General features: G+C 37.9%; 1 protein-coding gene and 1 pseudogene across 1 annotated transcript in view; both read right to left on the reverse strand.

Moving 5' to 3' along the window:
- Nucleotides 1-17944, reverse strand: part of MAGI2 (membrane associated guanylate kinase, WW and PDZ domain containing 2) — a 1298069-nt gene that overhangs the window by 320050 nt on the left and 960075 nt on the right.
- Nucleotides 13950-14449, reverse strand: LOC129494078 (protein Wnt-2b-B-like; annotated as a pseudogene).

A 17944-nucleotide genomic window follows, 5' to 3' on the forward strand; every position in this document is an offset into this window, starting at 1 on the left:
TTAAACATGAGCAGAACAGGCAGGCTGACCAAGCTCACAGTGCTCAGTTTTATATTTGTTCCAGGTAGAGAAATTATGTACTTCTCAGCAGTACCTGTCACAGATAGATCACAGAGCGTCAAAGGTAGTAAGAGTGGAGAGATAAGGCAGGGAACTGCTTTTCCCATAGCATGAAAGGAGGAGGTTAATATTCAGAGTGTAACTGGAACAATGAGAGTTCTGATTCCCTACCTGGTATTAATCTAAGTCACTACTGCTGCCTATTAAAATTTAATGACAGAAATGTCTGCATATAGACATTAAATTATATTTATAAAGCCAGATGTGTGTGGGGACTTGTCCAAATGTTCTCTTCCAAAATAATTTCCTGTCCAGATTATTTTAGCTAGATCCCTAAGCAGAGATATAGAATCACAACCTCCAACACCCCCCCCCCCCAATCTTGGTACTTTAGTGTAGTGAATGGTGACTTGACAGGACATAATCATCATTTTTTTTCTTTTTTGTAAAGTAGGCTCCATGCCAAGTGTGGAGCCCAATGCAGGGCTAGAACCCATGGCCCTGGGATCAAGACCGTAGCTGAGACCAAGAGTCAGATGCTTAAATGACTGAGTCACCCAGGTGCCCTAAAATAAGCATCTTAAATTTGAGGTGAGTGAATGGAATACATGTTACAAATACATCTTCAGTTAGGTTATACTTGATCTTGAATCATAATACCAGCCAATGTAAAAAAACAACAAAGCGTCTATGACTAGAGACTGTGCTGGCACTGCCTTCACATATGAGCATTCACTTCAAACACAGGGTTTTGCTAAAAGGGGGGAAGTGGTGCAATTTTAATACAAATCCTGAATTTCCTGATCCACATACAAATAGAATGGAAGGTCATTAGTAAGCTCCTAGTACAGAAGAGGGCAGGATACTTTCCCCAATGTTCTGGCCACTGAGGAACATGAATGTTTATCTATTTAGCTCTATCCCATCTCTGCAGTGTTCTCAGAGGACTGGATTAGACATAGGGATAGGCAAATGAAATCTCATCCTCACAAAACACAAAATCCTTTTTTTTAAAAAAAATATTTTATTTATTTATTCATGAAAGAGAGAGAGGCAGACACAGGCAGAGGGAGAAGCAGGCTCCATGCAGGGAGCCTGATGCAGGACTCGATCCTGGGTCTCCAGGATCACACCCCAGGCTGAAGGCAAGCGCTAAACCGCTGAGCCACCCAGGGATCTCCCAAAATCCTTTTGATAAAATTTAAAAAATAAGGTAGTGAGGTCTGATACAATAATATTAAAAAAAAATAGAGGATTTGGAATCAACAGCATGTACTGCATTACTGCTTTGCGTCATGGTGGAAGGAAACAGAGAAACATAAAAAGCAAGCTGAGGGTTGGGTTTTAATGCCAGCCACAGGAAAAGGCCTGGAATAGAAAACATGATGTTGGATGTGTCTGCAAAGTATCCCAATGCCTGAAACACTGGGAAAATCTTGGAAAGCGCTTCTCCCCAGTGAAAAATATTACTCATATAAAGCTGTCAGAGTCCATCGGAGCTTGGGTTACCTGGCATGTCAAGAACCAGTCAGTCCCACAAATTAGGCTGCCCTGCAGGCGTGTCTAACTTACATGTCAGGCTTTCAGGAAATGTTAAAGGCTCAAGTGGAGCTGTGACTGGTACCTGTGGTAACAACTGGACTGTGTGTAAATCATACAAACAGTGACAGTGTGATATGATGTGGGATTCAGCAACTTTGTAAGACTCAACGTGTAAAAAAAGTCAAACTTTTCAATAGCAGTGGCACTGTACAGACAAAGCACATGGACCATTCTGGCCACATGGTCAAATAGAGGCAATCAATAAATTTTGGTCTCTAATGGCCTTTTGAGGCAAAAAGAATTGAGAATATTGATTCGTACACAGAACATCCACTAGCTAAAGTATTAATTGATATGATAATAGGGTCAAGGTCTTAGGCTACATTTTCAACTTAATCTCAGAGTCTTAAGTTAGCATTTTCAGAATCAACTCTGATACACACAAGGCATTTAGTCCAGAGTGGAAGTATAATCAACAACGATAATCTTAAAAACATATTAACGCACCTTTCTTTTTCATATTTCTCCCTGGGTGACTCTCCCTCTTTTTAAGCACTGGCTTATTTTAGGAAGTGTAGGCCTGCTTAAAGGCGGATCTAAAGAGGAAGACTTAAGAATTGGTGTCTGACTTCCATTTGCCTTGGGTGGGAGTAGGACCTGGAGGTGTAAAGCCCTGGGAGCCAGGACTCAGGGTATGGAGTCCTTACAACTCTAGAACAGGGCCAGAACCATAGCTTGGGCAGATATAAGCCATTCTGCAGCAGGGACCAGCAAAGACCAACAACTGGCTGACCCTCGTTGTCATAGGGTTACCTGCTCACCTACTACATGGTTCCATCTTAGATGAGAGGAGAGAAGAGACCTACTGGAGAAAAAAATCTGGTAGAGAATTTGAGCCTTAATATTGGCAGGCTATTGCCCTCTTCCCTTCCTTACCCTCAATAAGGCTGTTTTAAACTAAAAATGGCAGAAAAATGTCCTTAGTTGGCAGGTTCAAATTTTCTTATCCACCATCAAAGTAACCAAGGCTCCAAAGTAAATGATTAGTTATATAAAATTAAAGTATATAAAATTTTCTTACATATGAGCTGCAGTTTGCAAATACCAACCCTGCTGTAATAGCATTAAGTCAAAATCAAGTTAAGCATTTAAGTAGATGTATTTGACAGAAATACTATATAGGTTTTGGCATCAGACAAACCTGATTTGAATGTTGGGTTTTCTTGGATAAGCCTCAGCTTTTTTTTTTTTTTTTTCTTATCCTGAACCGTGTTAAAAGGAATAGAAATGTAGAGTGTCTGACATGCTTGGTGCTCAACAAATGTGAGGCACCACTGTGACTACTACTTTTGCTGTTTCTGCTCTGTCATCATCACCATCATCACCATCACCATCTTCACTGTCAGTAGGAATTATGTAGCAGCAATAGTAGGACCCGATAGAGTACTGAGTGCTGAGGGAGCCCACGGCCTACATTTGGAGTTTAGGGTAGGTAAAAATCATCGGTTCTGCCTCCATACTTATTGGAAGAAGACTTCCTGAAATTATGTGAAATATGGAAAAAAGCTGATAATAGTGGGTACGGAAATGGTGGGAAATTAAATAGGCAGATCCCTTTTATTCTTTTCTTGCTGTGCAAACTTGGTTTCAATACTTCAGAATTAGAAGACTAACATTTGGCAGTGGAGCTTCAGGTAGGGGAAAAGTGGTCTGGATTAGAAAGAAGATAGTCTGGTACAAAGGGATGTGACTGGGGTACAAAGGGAGAACCATCTGAAAACAAATACAGTTATGTCTGATTATAATGGTCTATTTAATATATGTATTATATATAGAGAGAGTTTATATATATATATATATATATATATATATATATATATATATGACTCTTTCCAGAGATATCACGCTCTGGCTTTTGTTGAAAAAAAGCAAAATGACAAGCATATTTAAAATAGTTTCATTAAGAAAATGCATGAGTTCAAGTGCTCAGAGATTTTTTTTTAAAAGAAAACAAGAAAATGTATCAAAATAGCAATAGTGCTTATTTCTGCATGAAGAGATTTCAGTGTTTATTCCCTTTTGAAGAAAATAAAATAGTTTTTTTAGTTCATAAATTATGATATTGATACCTTAGTTGTGTTATGTTATATTATTTCGTGTTATTTATTTATTCTATTATTTTTTTCCCAAAGTTAATTCAATTTTTAGTTAGGTGTTCTTGTGGAGAGAGTATTTGCCCCAAATTTCAAATATTTCCAGATGTGCTGGGTGGGAGTGGAAAGGTAGAAAAAAGAGATGATATTGGTCATGTACCATAATGCTAACATCCTACCTTGTCATTGCCCTGTGTCATTAGCACAATTGTTAGGATTAAAGAAAATGTTTTAGTAAAGAATATAAAAAATAGGTATTAGAGTTTTAATCACATTGGTTTTGGTAACACAGAGTTTTTTCGTAATTTTTATTTTCCCTTTATAGATATTGTGTGCTTTTAGCAACCAGACTAATACTATTATTGTTTACATTTTACAATAACAAGGATGAAATAATACTGAGCAAGATTTTTATGTTTTCTTAGTTTAATTTTGCAAATGATAAACCATTGTACATTTTCAAATTTATTCTTTTATATTTGAGACCTAGACACAATCTTTTATCGAAACAGATCCCATATTTCTCTCAAATTCTTTCTAGGGGCAAAATATTTCAACTCTTATTAGGCATAGAATTTATTGTAAGTGAAAGTGCCCACTATTACATGATTTCAGCAAAATACATACAAATCATTGAAGATATTTAAGAAAGTCATAGGAATGAAAGAAATTTTCAGATGCCATTGGGCTCATTTCCATTTCTTCTGTTGGGCTTTATATTTACCATAGTGGAAAGAAATATGGATTGATGCTTTTATTGTATTTTATTCACTGGTTATTCTGTATTTGAACATTACAAAATTCATTACTCATTTGTGCAAGGTTTAATGAATACTGTGCAAAGAGCTAGAGATTAAAAATTTTCTGCATTGGGCAGCCCTGGTGGCTCAGCGGTTTAGTGCTGCCTTCGGCCCAGGGCCTGATCCTGGAGACCCGGGATCGAGTCCCATGTCGGGCTCCCTGTATGGATCCTGTTTCTCCCTCTGCCTGTGTCTCTGTCTCTCTATGTGTGTGTATCTCATGGATAAATAAATAAAATCTTTAAAAAAAATTTTCTGCGTAAAGGGGTTCGCTATACAAGGATACATTGGAGATATTGTGGGTTTTGTTCCAGACCACCACCATAAAGCAAATATTGCAATAAAATCAATATTTCAATAAAGCAAGTCAAATGAATTTTTTGGTTTCACAGTGCATATAAAAGTTGCATTACACTATGGGACACCTGGGTGACTCAGTGGTTAAAGCATCTGCCTGTGGCTCAGGGTGTGATTCTGGAGACCTGGGATCGAGTCCTACATCAGGCTGCCTGCAGGGAGCCTGCTTCTCCCTCTGCCTGTGTCTCTGCCTCCCTCTCCCTCTCTCTCTCTCTCTCTGTCTCTCATGAATAAATAAAATCTTTATAAAAAAAGTTGCATCACACTATACTGTAGCCTATTAAATGTGAAATAGCATTATGTCTAATCATCATCCCAGTCATAATTACTGATCATAGATCACCATAACAATTAATAATAATGAGAAAGTTTGAAATACTGAGAGAATTACCAAAATGTGATGCAGAAACACAAACTGAGCACATGCTGTTTGAAAAACAGTATCAATAGATTTGCTCAATGCAAGGGTGCACAAATCTTCAATTTGTAAAACAACAACAAAAAAAAACCCAAAACCCAGAAATCCCACAAAAACTCAGTATCTTTGAAGTGCAGTAAATGAAGCACAATAAAATCTAGTTGTGGGGAGATATCTGAGCAGGAGAAATTCTGTAAGTTGGGAAATGTCATAGTAGAAGTATGCACAGGTGTTCAAATGAAGGAATGGCCAGGCCATTTATAGGAGGGATTGGAGCGGACAGTAGATGCTTTAACGAGAAGTTTCCTTAGAGCTCTGTTATAAAATGAGTCAGTATTTGCCTGGCAACTCTTACTGAGTTTTATATTGGAAAAAAAATCTCGATAAATGCTATTTATGTTCCTATCCCAACCTATCCAGGAGATTATCTTTTAAATTTTTCATGGTCAAAATTATATCCTTTGCTGCCTCACCTTAGTCATTTAGCACCATAGAAATATTAAAATCAGCTATAATTGATACTCTGTAGCAGGCACTGTGCTGACTGCTTTACATGAATCATCTCATTTGATCCTCGTAGAAACTCTATATGAAGGGGGATATTATTTTACTGCTCTAAGCAGTTAAATCATTTTCCTAATGTCACAACTAGGATTATTTTTGATGAGAGTGGGAAGTGGTGGTGCTGGAATCCCTTTGAAGAGACGACTCCTATACAGACTGCCCTTTCTTAGAATTCCCAATGTCCTAAATATTGGTAAGAAAATGTGGAGAGCCACACCCAGAGAAAAGATTTGGCCACTTGTGCATTTCCCCCTTTATGAAGAATGCCCCAGAACTCTGAAATAATTTCTACACTGTTCTTCATTAAGAGTCTAAATTCAGTATTTTTAAATCCTTGTGTATTGCATTTCCTTGTTCTGCAATATATATAGTGAATATCTGCTTTGATTGTACAGAAAGATACCAGCATACAGTACCTCAGCTAACATTAGTCATAATGTAATCATCAGTATTTATGCAGTAACACAGGTTATATTTATGAGGACACTCAGAAACATTAGAAACCAAAAATTCTTCTGGCATTCATATGACAAGAAAATATGGATGTACTTGGAAGTCTATTTCATTTTATTTGAATTGTAATGCCATCTGCCAAAACTCACTCTCTCAAAAAGTATTGCCCTGACAGCATCGGAAAGGAACTTTGTGTGAGAAATAGGCATCTGTTTTTTACTTAATTCACAAAAGACACATTTTGTTTGCATTCATAGGGCATTTTGCAAATTTACTACCCAATTAATATGTCATTCTGTGACAATGACAAAATAATCAGATTCTTAAATGAGTTTCATTTCTTTTGCTTTAATTTTAAAAAAGCATGAAAAGATCATATGGTGTAGTACAGGAATTTACTCTTTCAATTTATAATAATGCCACCCTTCTCCATGAAGATGACACTACTAGCATCATCTGGGCATCAGCTTCAGGTGATTTCTAAGAATGACAGTGAATTTGTGCTTAGTCATCCTTGCCTGGTTCCTACTATGATATGAAGTTTGTACATTTGTGAAATGATGAATAGGATTTACCTGGAGTTAGAGACTGTGGAAGAGAATGAAACAAATTAAGTCTCAGGAGAATGGGCTCCAAGACCATAAATTCTTTGAAAGTGCGTGGTGAGAATTAAAACTGGTCAGACATCTGCCCAGCTGTTGTGCAGATACATGGTGTAGACTCTGTATTTAACCTGCTAGCTACAGCTGAGGGGATACACTAACAGATAAGATCTTTGTCTCTGCATAATTTATGATCTACTTAGAGAAAACATCTAATGTAAAAATGGAAATAGATCCATAAAGAGTGCTTATGAACGAGGGTGCAGGTATGACTTAGTATATGTAAATGTATAATTTCAAAGTAAGTATGTCTTTAATTTTTGATAGATTAAGAACTCATTGACTTTCAAGTAGAATCACGAAGGAAGCAAAGAATGGAAGTAGGGCAGTACTTGGGGAGAAAATAAGATAAGTTCAGGCATGGCTTAGGGAGAAGTAGGTGGGAAAGGTGTAGTTTTGCAGAGAATGAACACAGTAATATATATACACACATTATAAGATATTTATCTGTTTAGAGAAGAGAATTTATGTTAGAAAATAATAAAGGAAAGGCTGTATATGTAATGTAGGTCAATTGATGGATTTTTTAAAAAGTAAACTCAGCCCCCAATGTGGGGCTCAAACTCATGACCCTGAGATCAAGAGGAACATACTCTCTCCACTGAGCCAGCCAGGTGCCCCTGATGGAATGTTTTTTGAATAGTGGGTTGTAGAGGCTTAAGTAATTAGAAACTATTGCAGTGTCCAAACAAAAGGGTGGGAAGAGGGAACCACATAATAGATATATTTGGGGGAAACTTCATCAGGTACTTGCACTCTGGATATCTGTACCCTTACTATATATGTCTATACTGTTAGTATAGCACATACCCAGAACAGTGCTTAGAATAAAACAGAAAAATGTCTAGAACAAGGGGGTAATACGTTGATTATTCAAGGGGACACCTGAATTTCTGTGGCTTCCCTGATTCTAATCCTCTTTCCTATATTTTTCCTTTATTATTCTCCATAGCACCAGTCGTAGTGGGAGGTGGGTGCTATTTCCAACTATAGAAGTTGAAAAGCCCAGGGTGCTTGGTGGCTCAGTCAAGTTAAGTGTCTGCCTTCAGCTCAGGTCATGATCCTGGGGTCCCGGGATGAGTCCCGCATTGGGCTCCCTGCTCAGGGGGGAGCCTGCTTCTCCCTTTTCCTCTGCCCCTCTCCCCTGCTTGTGTATTCTCTCTCTCTTTCTGTCAAATAAATAAATAATCTTTAAAAAGAAAAAAAGAAGTTGAAAAGCCCAGATACTTCACTTCTCTAGAAACTTGAAAACCAGGGCATGAACCTGTTTCCAATTCAGATTTGGACAATCAGACACAACCACCTGAAATTCTGAATCTGGAGTTAGTGATGCAAAACAGCAGCAACAGTGAAGATTTTTTTTTTCTAGTGGTGGAAGAGGTGGCCCCAGCTAGTTCTCGGGGTGACCATGGCAGTTTGGCCAGAGAGAGCAGTAGCGTTGCTGGGATGGGGGATGAGCCTGATGAGATTCTGGCTTGGAAAACTCTCTTCATTTCTTCTTATTTTCCCAAGTCTCCTGTTTTTTCGTTTTCTTTCTTTCTTCCTCCTGTTTTTTCATTTTCTTTCTTTCTTTCTTTCTTTCTTTCTTTCTTTCTTTCTTTCTTTCTTTCTTCTTTCTTTCTTTCTCTTTCTTTCTTTCTTTCTCTTCCTTCCTTCCTTCCTTCCTTCCTTCCTTCCTTCTTTCTTTCCTTTCTTTCTTCTTCTTTCTTTCTTTTTTTCTTTCTTTCCCTTCCTTCCTCATGATTCTGTAAGCTTCCCAAAGCCTTTCAAAAAATTCATTTTCTGTACAAAAGAAGCAGCATCAGTTTGTGTTGTTTGTACTTAAGAACTCCAGGTTGGGGATGATTGGGATCCGATTTGGGGACAGCAATGCTGGGCAGAGTGAAGGAAGGACACGAGTGAGAGACACAGACAAGGAGAAATCTACAGATCTGGCTGGTAACTGGCAGCCATTGCTATTCTGTTCTTGCTTACTTACTACACTGTTTGCTGGAATATGTGCATGACATTGCCTAAGGGGTAAAACAGAGTGAAACAAAATATTTGCAAGTATATACCCTAACGGATTCATAATAAAGTGTTTGTGGAACATGAGGATATAGTGTCTGTAAGTGTGATATTTCTTCAGAGGAGAGAGTAAACTTGGGGGAGTAGTGGTAAACATAAATGATTTTTCAAAATAAAAATGTCTTTCTATAGAAGGAAAGAGTGATGTTTTCACGAGTCACTATACTTTTTTGACTCTGTATATGCTTAAGAAAACCATGTTAATTGTTGTTTTCGTTGATTTTTTTGGCCTTACAGGCAGTACCTGTTGCCTAAATTTCAACATGGCTGAAGCTGCATCACAGTCTTTACCCTCCAACAGGTTTCCATTGACTTATTCTGTCCTAGCGATCAGCATTGCAGCTGCCAGATTCTCAAACTAGAATGAGAGTTACCATGAATTTCTTCCTCCTTCTTCTGATTATCCAAGAAGTCCTTTATTCCATTCTTTAATCACCGCACATATAATTCCTCTCCTTTCCATTCCTATGATTGTTGCTAAAATCTCATTTCTTAACTGGAATTTTGTAATTGTTTCCCAATTGTTCTTTTGCCTCTACTTTGTCCCTTCCAATCCCCTATCTCCTACCATGGTGAATATTCAACAAATGCAGATTCATTTCCTCTTCCAGAACTCCTTTGGTCCTATTCTGTTTGCTCAAGTGAGAAAGCATACTAGGTCTGCCATGACCTGCCATGACCTGCCATGATCTCATCTCTCCCAGTGCATCTCCTTTCCCACATACAGCTTTTGTGCTCAGACTTTTCTTCATGCTCAGACTCTACCACAGTCCCTTGACTCTTGGTTTTTGTGTATGCTGATTCCTTTGTCTGGAGCCTGCTTCTCATTTCCTTTTCCCAGTTAAATTCTGTCTTCTGTGACTCACCTTAGTATTACCCTGCTTGAAAGTGTCCCCTGACCATCATTCTTAGCAGGAAGCCATGGCTATACTTCTATAACCTTGGCCAAATGTTACAGCTCTTATCGTTTATAATAAAATGGTTGATTTTCTCATCTTTCTCCACATTAGATAGTGGGGACTGGGGATCACATAGTTCGTTGTTTTTTCATATCCTCATATCTCAGTGAGCTTTGTATTTCTGGCATCTAGGCTTTGCCCCAAATAATTCCTTGATATACATATTGTTGTAGGAATGTAAAGAGCACATATTCTTTATGAAATCTGAGAGATTTTTGTAACCATGCTTTGGCTAACTTTATCATCAATGAACAACAGTTCTTTTCACAAAGGTGAGAGAAGTTCTAAGGTATTTTCACTACCCAGCACTTGGTCTACAATAAAGCTGGATCTCTAAGACACAATGCACAATTGTTTCCAAAAGGTCCTATAGTCAAAATGCTAGTTCTTTTGAAAGAAGAAATTAAGTAACAATCTTGCTCTGAGGGGAAGGAAAGTTCAGAAAGCTGCCTTGCCTTTTCCTCCAACTTCAAAACAGATTTTCACAGACAGGGTCCTTTAGTAACTCTTATTAAATGCAAATATCTCTTGTACTATGGGAAAAAGAGATAAGAAAATGGGAGGGGGTAATACAGATTAAAAAAAAGGAATAAGAGATTATGAGATAAACAGACTAAGAAAAATCCTTAAAATTTTAAAGTCCACTGAAAAGAGAAGAGAGGAGACAAGACAAATGGTCAAAAGCTCAGAGAAAGTCCCAGCTCCATGCCTACTAAGATTCAACCTCAACAGAAAACTGGTGCTGCCTTCAGGTTTTGGCTTCTTTCCCAGTGTTCTGTTCAAAGAATTCCCTCCTCTTCATCACCCAGCTCTTCAAGGTCAAAAAACATCCACAAATAATCAGGCTTTGTCTCTGTGGCAATTGGACTTTGCACTTTTGCAGTTCAATATTGGGAGGGGAGGGAAATGACCCAACACGGAAACTCTGTGATAGAGCATTATAGATAATTTCCTAGTTACTTAATTTCTTTTCTTTTCTTCTTTCTTTTTCTTCTTTCTTTCTTTCTTTCTCTTTCTTTCTCTTTCTTTCTTCTTTCTTTCTTTCTTTCTTTTTCTTTCTTTCTTTCTTTCTTTCTTTCAAGATTTTATTTATTTATTCATGAGAGACACACAGAGAGAGGCAGAGACATAGGCAGAGGGAGAAGCAGGCTCCATGCAGGGAGCCCAATGTGGGACTCAATCCAGGGACCATGGGATCACGCCCTGAGCCGAAGGCAGATGCTCAACCGCTGAGCTACCCAGGCATCCCACTTAATGTATTTTCAACCTTGAATTAACTTGAAATACCATGCTAAAGAGAAAAAGTTCTATATAGGTGCTGTTATTTTTTCAATTTTCTACTATGAATGCAGTTTTCCTACTAAAAAGAACTTGCAAGACTTATGAAACTGAAAACAAATGTCAAGAATATGATGAAAATGCAAATTATTTATTTTAACTAGAGATTTTTAAATAGAGGTATGATTGAAATTATATTAGTTTCATATGTGCAACAAAATGATTTTGATACTGTATATATTGTGAAATGATCAAGACAAGTCCAGTTAATATCCATCACTATACATAACGACATTTTTTTTCCTGTGATGAGAACTTTTAAGATCTACTCAGCAACTTTCAAACGTGCAAAACAATATTAATCATAGTTCCCATGATGTATGTTATGGACTCATGACTTATTTATTTTATAATCGGAACTTTGTATCTTTTGACTCTTAGTGATTTTGCCCACCTCCCACTCCCTGCCTTGACAACCATTAGTCTCTTTTCTGTATCTCTGAGCTTGTTGTGTTTTGTTTTAGATTTCACATAGAAGTGACATCATATAGTATTTTTCTTTCCCTGTCTGGCAATTATATTCTTAACCATTTGTACAATGTTTTGTATAAAATGGATATAGAGATACAGCATGGGACTCAAAATAGATCCTAACATCCAGAAAAAAGTTCGTGGAAGGTCATGTTGATTCTAATAAGAATGCAAAGAACGTGGACAATACTGTCTATCGAAAACAGAGCAAAACATTTTCTATGAGGCTGTGTGTTCTTGGGTGTTAGAACCACATCCTTATCACTGTTGAATCTCCAGGTCTTGTCCAGTGCCAGAAACATAGTAGGTACTTAAGAATCATGAATTAGCCTACAGGAAATTTGGAGAGAATGTACCAATTGTTTTAAAATGACTCCTTAAGGTAAATTTAAAAATAATCAATATAAAAATAAAAATAATCAATATAAAATATAATCTCCATGCAGCAGAGTGATTAGGGAAAGAAAACGTCAGGTAAAATCATACTCCATTAAAAAAAAAAAAACAAAAAAAAACGGGATCCCTGGGTGGCGCAGCGGTTTAGCGCCTGCCTTTGGCTCAGGGCGCGATCCTGGAGATCCGGGATCGAATCCCATATCAGGCTCCCGGTGCATGGAGCCTGCTTCTCCCTCTGCCTATGTCTCTGCCTCTCTCTCTCTCTCTCTGTGACTATCATAAATAAAATAAATTAAAAAAAAAACCCTCCCATGTAAGTTAGCAAAAAATCCAAACTCCATAGCAGAGCCACAAGGCATTCCATTCCTGCCCACCACTCTGAGCTCATGTCCTAGCATTCTCTTCTCTGTTCTCTTACACCAGCCACACTGGTTTTTGTGGTGTTTTTTATTTGTTTTGTGTTGCCATTGTTATTTTCTCTGGATACATCAAGCCAAATTCCACTTTAGGGTTTTTATCTCTGCCCTTTCCTCTACCCAGAATATTCTTCCTTAGATACTTCCATAATTAATTCCTCATCATTCACATCTCCTCAAATACCACATGCTTACAGAGGGCCTGGCCATGCTATCTAAAATAGCTACCGCTTTCCCTTCGCTCTATCCAATATCCTACTTTATTTCATCAGCATTTTTTACCATATGAATTATTATTTATTTTCTGCTTTTCTTGATCTGTACTCCACTTGAGCTCCATAGTATCTTGATACAAAGTTAACAGTCTCTTGCTGAATAAATGAATAAATGAAGGAACGGATGTGAGAAATGTAAAATATTATGAAAGTATGTTGGAGTACAAAGGCTGATATGATGTCAGAAAGGATCATGGCATATAGAATCCAAAAAACAACAGGGGGTTAAATCTTTATTCTTGGCCCTAAAAGAGAGCTCTATTAGTCATGTTTCTTGATTAGTATAGTATTGATTAGTATACTATTGGAATACAACTTTTAGGTATAATGAATTTGATGTGACCTTGTGGCATGTTGAGCATGACATCCCAGAACATAATAACCCTAGGATATAAAATGATGTAGAGAAATGGAAATGATTATTTTAATAGCTGGCAACAGATTTTTTTAATGAGAATGTTTATATAAAGGAAAACACCTGAATAATTTTGTATGATTATAGAAAGCAAGGCCCTATAAGTTTTCCCTTTTTTTACAAAAGAAAATCATGAAAAAAAAAGGAAAAGCTGAACTGCTCTGCATGAGGAATGAAGATAAATTTAAAGACAGGAAGGAAGAAGCAGAAGATAATTGAACCCAGGAAAACACACTAATGCCAAGGAGCCAAAGTAATTGTAAAAATAAGGTTTTTTGTTTTTTTGTTTTCCAAAGAAAAGGAGAAATGAACCAGTGCAACTTATGTCATTCTGAAGACCTCTACCACTTCCACTCTGCCTTCTCACTTCCAGAGGGGGTTCAGGGAACAGGTCAGTTTCTTAAAATCCCTGTCAAAGTCTTCCCAGGGCTAAGGAACCGGTCAGGACACCAGACTCCTTCTAGATTACCCTCCAAATTCTTAAATAGAAAGTGTAGCAGCTCAGAGTTCAGGTGTAAAGGAAGGTGCACACGCAAAGATCTTGTGATTTTGAGTCAGGAGGTTTGAAGTCAAGGAATGAGTGTGATATTTATACGTTCAGGTCTAGCCCAACCACTCTGCCTTCCTGGAGGCCTTGCCAAGTACGGACTTCCACCAGTGTTTCTGCACTCCTTGCCTGCACCACACAGCACCAGTGGAATGTGCACTCACACTCACACTGGGCGACACAAGAGTTGTGGCATACCCTCAGCCACTGCACATGATTTCACAACTGTCTCTCCCTTTAGATGTCTTGCTGCAGACCCAGTCCGCAGTGCTTAGGGAATCTGCAGCCTTATCCAAGACACAGTACATCTGGGGAGCTGTCAAAGTAGACAAGGTCAGTCCGGGTGGCACGGTGACAGCCTTGGTGGGCTGCTGTGAAGTTGGCGCCATTCTGGGTTGCTGTCACCTGCACAGCCCATCACAGCGCCACCGCAGGTAATCACCTGTGCGGCGGAAGTCTGAGAGTGCACCGCAACAGGTGCGCAGAGTACAGGGCCCCTTACACCACAGCACTTATGCCTGAGCTTCTGCAATTGCTGCACAGCCATGCGACCAAAGAATATTTAATGTTGTATTTTAAATTTCTTCACACACACACACACACACACACTCACACACAGCTCAAATCATCAATAAATTCTTTTAGCCCAGCAATGGGTTATGTGAAAGATTTCTAAAAAGATCAAGGAAGTAGCGCTGAGCTCCACATCTGGGTTCAGGTGAAGAAAACAGCTATAGAAAGTGAAATGTGAGTGAGATCAAGAATATGGTGAGCAGAATCCAAGCTAAGATACGATCTTAAGAATATAATCCTCCAGAAACTCACAGAAACCTTGGTTAAGACTCAGACACTAGCGCAAGACTAACATTTTGTTTTTGAATATTTACTAACTTCCAAGGTTTTAAAAAAATAAGACCGGGACTCTAGTCTTATCCATCACATGACTTCACTTCTAATTAAAGGCTGATAATGATCACACTTCAAACTCCATAGCAAGAAGGGGTTTTATCCAGTGCCAGATAAGTGTCCAAATAAGTAAAGGGCAACATATTAAATTTTACTGTCCTCTTTAATTATGATTTAAAGAGGAAAAGAGGACTGTGGTTATTATATTCACCTCTGGTAACAATATTGAATAGCACGATAAACTGAAAAATTAGACACTGCCTACAGAATGTTAGGCTTTAACTAGGTATCAGAGAGGGGAAAAATGGGGAGACATAAATCCCCCACGAAGCAGAACTGTATGTGTGAATGCGTGTGCTGTTTAAACAGAACTTGACTATCCAAAATAGACATTGGCTATCTACATGCTATAATCAGAAGATTCTTCAAAGCTATGTCAAATTGAATCAAATAATCCAAGATAAATCAGAGACTGAAACAACAGCATTGACTCAGTTGACCAAGTTACTAGGAGGAGAACACTTGAAGTGACTTGATGATGCACTACTGCCCATTTCACATCTGGTTCTGGAGGCTGCTTATTAAAGTTGCACATCTGAACTTGACTTCGCTCTCAATATTAACTAGCTTCACAACATCGCTTGTCTAGAAAAGTCCTTGTTAACTATCAGTTTACCATCTCTTATTTGATTATCTGGAACTTTTGTAATTTCATGGTGACCAAGATGGCCTTACCATTCCCTCAGCTTGGCTACACTTTAGGCAGTCTTCTTCCTGACCAAGGGTTCCTGGCCTCCCATTTCTTAGAGTATTTGCTTCACAAACTTGCAATTGTAAATTCTTTCTCTGCCTCTGTGATGTAAATCTTCTACAACCCAGAAATGTCTCCTTAAGGAGTTGGGAGACATCCCTTCTAAACATAATCACTTGACAGCCCGGTAGCTCAGTGGTTTAGCGCCACCTTCAGTCCAGGGCATGATCCTGGAGACTCTGGATCGAGCCCCACGTTGGGCTCCCTGCATGGAGCCTGCTTCTCCCTCTGCCTGTGTCTCTGCCTTTCTCTGTCTCTCATGAATAAATAAATAAAATCATTAAAAAAATTTTTAAAAATTAACGTAATCACCAAAAGATACTACCCCTATCTTACAGTCACTGCAGGAGGGTAGGAGTCTAACTTAGATAACTGCCAATTAGCAAACATAAGTGAACAGCCTAATCATTTTGACTAAACTTCCCTTTTCCCCACCCCCACAATCCTCTAAAGATTTTCCATGAGCCTACCCCAGTATTTAAAAGTTGTCCTGCTCCACCCCTTGTTTTTCCAGGGAAGTTGAGTCCCATCTCCCTCCCTTATTGGAATGGTCTTGAATAAAGTTTTCCTTGCATCTTTAAAACTGTTAACTCTGTCCAGTGCAAATATTTTTTATCATTGGACTGATCCGTTTTCTCATCTTCCTAAATTGTTAACTCTCTTGATAGCAGTCAATACTTTTCAGTTACTTTTAACTCAATAAAATATTTTTCTTTTAAATATGAGATTTAGAATAAATGAAACTGAAATGGATAATTTATGACGGATGTAGTGAATGATACATGCACTGAAGAACAAAAATAACCACAGTCTAAGATATGAAAATGTAGATAATTGAATACTACCAAGGAATAATTCAATGAAAAAAAATACTCTCTCACTCTTTACGTTGAACAACACACACACACACAGACACACACGAAGAAATATTAAGACATTTTAACCTAATGCCACACACAAAAATTGCTCAAGGTTGAAAAATTTGAAAAATTTCTCTGCCAAGTGCAGAAATCTTCCTGATATATGATGTGAAATGCATGAGAATGTTTTTAAACATAACAGCGGGATTTCAACTATAGAATGCTAAGTGTTGATATTCTAGGAAGAAGCACTGCTTACATCAATAGAGCTACTAGTTTATGCAGGTGGAGGGCAGGAAGCCATAACCTTTACAAAACACAAAAACCTGTACAAAGTTTGATTATTGTTCATCATATAAGTAGATGTTTAAGATCCAGAACTCTTACAGGTAAACAAATCAACAAAATACACAAAACCTCAAAATAGTACATAACAAAACACATCCAAGGAACACATTTGGGTTGCCAGTTCTTCTCGTTTAAGTAGAAAAGGATGTAACACCCACATTTTGTTCATAAAGAAATGCCTGACTGCATTTGGTTAGCTCAGTTTTCTGACTTACCATTGTTCTTCTGATGATAAAACTTAACTGTAAAATAGAGTGTATTGACCAATATCTTCTAGTTTATTTGGAAACAGCAGGTTGTCTAATATTCTCTGGAGAAAATCTTTTGCTCCTTTTTCTCCTGTTAATAAGGGCAATTAGAAACATAATGGCCCGTTGTGACTGGCGGCTTCCTTGTTAAAACTTCTCAGCAGCAGCCGAAAGCCTCGCTACCTAGGTTTCTCTTCCAGCAAAGATAAATACGCCATTATCTACTTACTTCAGTCAGTTTAACTAAATTCAGCCCAAATCATCTCTCATAAAATTGATTATAAAGTGTTGTCAAGTCTTTATTGAACTAAAATTATTTATTTAGTGTGCAGGTCTGATTTTTTAATCAGTTGTTATCAGGGCTGTGAAAAGAAGTGGAAAAACCCAAATGTATAATCAGATCTTGTGCTCTTACACAATTTCTTAATAAAAGAAAGAATGTTCTAGAGACAATGAGGTTCCTGGAGGTGGTTTAATTAAATCACTCAGACTATGCTAAAATTCTCTGGGCAATTTTCGATGATGAGTAGCCTTAGTTTGAGGTAAATTTAGTGTATTATTGAGATCTGGGCCGATCATGCTATTTTTAGGTTGAATGGCACCACACATGACATCATCATCCACACACGAAGGGGAGAAATATTTCCTGGTAATAGAACTAAATTATTGGGAATTCATGTTCAAATAGTCTTCTGATCATTTCTGTGGTTTAGGGAAACAAGATATAAGTTGATGTATGTTATTTCCCCTATCCTCCCAAATAACATGCTCATCGTTCTGCTTGATGTCCTATTGCTTAACAGGACATGAGTCATTTCTTTCTGGGGGCATTTTTCTCTATTATTGTCATAGTCAAATGTAAGCCGCAGATGAGGCTA

The sequence above is a fragment of the Nyctereutes procyonoides genome, unplaced genomic scaffold (assembly GCF_905146905.1).
Source record: "Nyctereutes procyonoides isolate TBG_1078 unplaced genomic scaffold, NYPRO_anot_genome, whole genome shotgun sequence".
Lineage (NCBI taxonomy): Eukaryota > Metazoa > Chordata > Mammalia > Carnivora > Canidae > Nyctereutes > Nyctereutes procyonoides.